The following is a 6,000-nucleotide window of genomic DNA, read 5'->3' as shown; positions in this document are numbered from 1 at the left end:
ACCAGCGCAGGACATGTCAGATGATGACGAAACTCAGTTGCCAATTGAAGCGTCTTTCTGCAGTGTGCAGACCGACAAAGAACTGAGTTGAGGAGTCGGAGGAAGATAATGTGGGGTATGATGAGGTACTAGACCTCACATGGAGCGGTGGCAATCCTAGTGACGTGTGAAGTTTGGAGGACGAGGAGGTGGCCATGCTGCCCCAGCAGCACAGTAAAAGAGGGAGCAGGGCGGAAAGGAACAGCAGGCGGCTCCTAGCAAGTACGTCAGCAGCTACTGCCCATCGCACCACTGAAATAAGCACACCAAAGACAGCTCATAAGAGCTCTCTTGCGTGGTATTTCTCCAGGGAATGTGCTGGCAACAAACGACAGGTGGTTTGCAAGCTGTACTGTCAGACCCTGAAACGAGCCATAAATATTCTGAATCTGAGCACCACATGTATGATGAGGCATCTGAATTGCAAGCACGAGGTATCCTGCAGTACATTGTTCCCAGCCACCACTACTACTGACCTGCACAAACATGTTGCGGACCAAATCAGGTGTGCTTTGTGCAACGCAATCAGTGGCAAGGTACACATAACCACCAAAATGTGGACAAGTAAGCAAGGCAAGCGTCGTTACATCTCCTTAACTGCCCACTGGGTAAATGTAGTGGTGGCTGGGACAGAGGCAGAAGGCATGGTAGCATATGTCCTACCACCACCAAGGATTGCTGGACGTTTATCTGTTCAGGTTGCCTCCTCCACCGCCTCCGCTTCCTCCACTACATCCTCATCCAGTCACAGTAAGACCTGCACCACCAAGCACCAAGTTAAGCACAGCCTCGGGGAAAAGACAGGAGGCTGTTCTGAAACTCATCTGTTTTGGGGACAAAGCCCACAATGCACAGTAGTTGTGGACTAGGATCAAACAGCAGCCAGATTAGTGGTTGCTGACAGTAAACCTCAAGCCCGGCCTGGTGGTGTGTGATAACTGGCAAAATCTCATGGCTAGTGTTGAGCGATACCTTCCGATATGCAAAGGTATTGGTATCGGATTGGATCGGCCGATACCCAAAAAGTATCGGATATCGCCGATACCGATACCCGATACCAATGCATATCAATGGGACACAAAATATCGGAATGGTTCCCAGGGTCTGAAGGAGAGGAAACTCTCCTTCAGGCCCTGGGATCCATATTCATGTATAAAATAAAGAATAAAAATAAAAAATATTGATATACTCACCCCTCGGACGGCCCCTGGCTCTCACCGGTCCAAGCGTCTGCCTCCGTTCCTAAGAATGCAGAGTGAAGGACCTTCGATGACGTCGCGGCTTGTGATTGGTCGCGTGACCGCTCATGTGACCGCTCATGCGACCAATCACAAGCCGCGACGTCATCGCAGGTCCTAAACTCACTGCATTCTTAGGAACGGAGGCTGCCGGTTACACCGCTAAGGTCCAGGCTCCGCCGGAGGGGTGAGTATATCCATATTTTTCAAAAAATGAGAAAGAATGCGGCAACACTCACTGGACCTGTGATTCAGCCAGTGGACCCGTAGAAGCGCCGGCGTTGGCGTGAAACGGCCGTCGTCCTCTCCCCGCTCACCTCACTCGTTTGTTGTCTCCCCCGTGCCGTGAAGATGTGTTCACAGTTTCTTCAATAAAAGGACAAGTCTGAATCACAGGTCCGGTGAGTGTTGCCGCATTCTTCCTCATTTTTTGCTGTATACTCTCGTCTTTTTTCTGGATGCGAGCACCTCCTGAGAATATTGAGCTCTTATGGTGACCTCTGAATCCCACATTTGATCTCGCTCATGAGGCAGTGCTGCTATACTTTTTTCTTCTAAGACTTTGCATATCCATATTTTTTATTTTTATTCTTTATTTTTTACATGAATATGGATCCCAGGGCCTGAAGGAGAGTCTCCTCTCCTCCAGACCCTGGGAACCATACACTGGGAACTTCCGATTCCGATTTCCGATATCACAAAAATATCGGAACTCGGTATCGGAATTCCTATACCGCAAATATCGGCCGATACCCGATACTTGCGGTATCGGAATGCTCAACACTACTCATGGCAGCTTAGGGACCAGCTGGATTGACCCGGGGATTCACCCGGGGCATGAACTCAGTTTGGCGCCCCCCTTCCACGAAGGACATATGCGATTTGCACACTTAGTCATGTACCCACAAGCTCCTCTCCCTAATGCTCTCAATGTTCAGTGAAAAACTGAGAAAAGCAGGAAGAGAAGCTCGTTGTCACAGGACCATAAGTATGAAAGTCGCATATGAGTGAAGTGTCCATGTGATGACTACTGGAACCTGCAGAGCTGAATCCTGACTTCGCAGGCTTCTGAATTCTCACAACTAATGCACTGCACACTTTTAGGATTCTCCCTTGCCGATGGACAGTCATGTCAGCACAAGCATACAATTTGTATACTTCTGACCACATTCCAACTAGACATGTCCGGCTTCGCTCAGTTCATTTTCATTGAGTGAGGCCACGCATGTCTAGTCAGCATGTGACCGCATGTATTTAAATCGCCAGCACGAGAGAATCCTGACAGCGTGCAGTGTGCACTGTGAGAATTCAGAAGTCTGCAGTCACAAAGAATGACTGTAGACTCATTACAAACCTGGACATTCCCTTTAATGCTCCTAACATAAATAAAAACATGAGAATTAGTTAGTATGAAAAATAACATTTACATCCAGGTACCTTATAGATGTCGTCGTCTCTGGAGCCGTTCTCCTTATTTTCTTCGTCTTGTCCAAACCCCGTGATGAGTTTTCTCATCCACAGCTCATCTCTGCAGACTTCCATTTTCTCTGCTCTTTTGCAGAAAATCTCCACATGATGCCCTTAAAGACAGAAGTGTCATTATAATGCTCCTGAATAAAAAATTGCCCCTCACTATATTGTCTGCACAAAATATGACCACCACACGGTCCCTCTTATAGTACATGCTGTTCACGCATCCCCACTAAAAATCTCCCCACACACAATAAATAAACCCATCTCCACTCCAAATCTCCCCACACACATTAAATCCTCGATCCCCTCTCTAAATCTCCCCACAGACATTAAACACCCCCATCCCCACTCCAATTCTCCCCACACACAATAAATCCCCCTATTCCCCACAGCCTCTCATCACCCCATCTCCTCATCCCACCAGAGCCCCTCATCACCCCCATAGCCCCTTATCATCCCCCACAGCCCCTCATCACCCCCCATTCCCCACACAGTCCCTCATCATCCCTCATTCCCCACATAGACTCTCATCATCCCCAACCCCACACAGTCTCTCATCATCCCCCCATTCCCCACAGCTCCTCACTTTCCCCCCTTTTCCCCACACAGGCCCCGATTATGCCCCACACAGCCTCTCATCATCCCCCATTCCCCACACAGCCCCCCCATTCCCCACAGCTCCTCATCATCCCCTCATTCCCCATACAGGCCCTCATCTTGCCCCACACAGCCTCTCATCAATCCCTGATTCCCCACACTGCCCCTCACTCCCCACACAGCCTCTCATCAATCCCCCACTCCCCACACAGCCCCTCATTCTCCACACAGTCTCTCATCATCCCCACCATTCACCACACAGCCCCTCATCATCCTCCCATTCCCCACACAGCCCCTTATCATCCCCCCATTCCCCACAAAGCCCCTCTCCATCCCCCCATTCTCGACAGAGCCCCTCATCATCCCCCACATTCCCCACACAGGCCCTCATCATCCCCCACTCCACACAGCCTCTCATCATCCCTCCATTCCCCACACAGCCCCGCCATTCCCCACAGCCCCTCATCATTCCCCCATTCCCCACACAGGCCCTCATCATCCCCCATACAGCCCCCCATCACCCCCCTTCTCCCCCAAAGCCCTTCATCATCCCCCTTCTCCCTACAAGCCCCTCATCATCCCCTTTCTCCACACACAGCCCCTCATCATCCCCCCTTCTCCCCACACAGCCCCTCATCACCCCCCATTCCCCACACAGCCCCTTATCCCCTCATTCCCCACACAGCCCATTCTCATTCCCCCTGCTCCCCACACAGCCTCTCATCATCCCCCATTCACACAGCCCCTCATCATCCCCTCATTTCCCACATGGCACCTCATCATCCCTCCATTTTCCACACAGCCTCTCATCATCCACCACACAGCTTATCATCATCCCCCCTTTTCCCCACACAGCCCCTCATCATCCCCCATTCACCACACCTAACTTCATCACCCCCCATTCCCCACACATCACCTCATCATCATCTTCCCTACACAGCACCTCATCACCCCCCTTCTCCCCACAGCCCCTAATCATCCCCCCTTCTCCCCAAACAGCCCCTTGTCATACCCCTTCTCCAAACAGCCCCTCATCATAACCCCTTCTCCCCACACAGCCTCTCATCATCCCCCATTCACACAGCCCCTAATCATCCACCCATTCCCCACACAGCATCTCAACCCCCACAAAGCCCCTCAGCATCCCCCCATTCCCCACACAGTACCCCATCATCCCCCCCATTCCCCATACATCACCTCATTATCATCTTCCCTATGCAGCCCCACTCAAGTAACTTCAAACCTTTTCCAAAATACATCCTCAGAGCACTCACACGGAGTCCTGCGTTCTCATTCCCATTTGTACAAGGGTCCATGGTGCAGCCCCTCAGTCCCCTCCGCACACCTCCATGGTGCAGCCCCTTGGTTCTCTCCTCACATGGCTACATGGTGCAGCCCCTTGGTTCTCTCCTCACACGGCTCCATGGTGCAGGTGCAACCCCTCACTTCCCGCTTCTTTTCTCCAGCAGCCTCAGCAAAATGCAGTTTCCTGCTCTTGGGTCTTCACTGGACTGATGGAGGCCCCGCCCCTTCCGGTGACATCATTACCTCAAGAAATCAACTCCTTTCTAGTCACTACTATCAGAGCTTCAATTGTACATGCATTTGTAAGATGGGAGCTGGTGCGCTGCAGCTTCTCTGTGCCAGCTGTCAGCTTGACAGTCGGCACAGAGAACAGCTCACTCCCAGTTTGGGGGCAGCAGAATGTAGCCACCGGTGGAGACACTGCAGACTGCTGCATTAGGCAGCTCGACTGCGGTCCCCTGCCTGCCCCCTGCCAGCTGCCGGCTGCCCCCCCCCAGATAGATGCTTGCCTGGCACATGTATTGAACTTGGTGGTGCGAGCTTCCTGAAAACTAAACCCACACATGTCTGAGCTGCTGCTGAAAGTGTGGCCACTGTGTGCTCACTTTTGGTGTTCTCTGTTGTGAATTCTGCTCTTGGGTTCCCTCCGCTGGTTGTTGATAGTAATGCAGTTGTCCCTGGGTTGCAATCCTGGGCAGGTGTCCCTGCTGATTGCAGCTCTGACTGGGATATTTAGGTGTGCAGGATTCATTAGCCCTTGCCAGTTGTCCATTGTTCTTGGAGGTTTTGCATCTCTGTCTGGTTCCTCCTGCCCTGCTGCCAAATCAGCAAAGATAAGTGTCTGGTTTTTGCTTCTACAGCACACATGCTGTGTGCTTTACAATTCAGTGCTATTCATGGTTTTTTCTTGTCCAGCTTAGACTGTGTTTGGATATTTTCAGTCAAGTTGGATTCTCAGGAGAAGCAGATATACATTCCATGTCTTTAGTTAGATGTGGAATTTTTGTATTATCTGCTGTGGATATTTTTAGGGTTTTAATACTGACCGCTTAGTATTCTGTCCTATCCTTTCCTATTTAGCTAGCGTGGCCTCTTTTGCTAAATCCTGATTTCTGCCTGCGTGTGTCTTTTCCTCTAATACTCACAGTCAATATTTGTGGGGGGCTGCCTATCCTTTGGGGTTCTGCTCTGAGGCAAGATAGAATTCCCATTTCCATCTATAGGGGTATTTAGTCCTCCGGCTGTGTCGAGGTGTCTAGGATGTGTTAGGTACACCCCACGGCTACTTCTAGTTGCGGTGTCAGTTTAGGGTTTGCGGTCAGTACAGGTTCCACCTACTCCTGAGAAA

The sequence above is a fragment of the Ranitomeya variabilis genome, chromosome 2, assembly GCF_051348905.1.
Source record: "Ranitomeya variabilis isolate aRanVar5 chromosome 2, aRanVar5.hap1, whole genome shotgun sequence".
In the NCBI taxonomy this organism is placed as follows: Eukaryota; Metazoa; Chordata; class Amphibia; order Anura; family Dendrobatidae; genus Ranitomeya; species Ranitomeya variabilis.
This window is presented reverse-complemented; position numbering follows the sequence as displayed.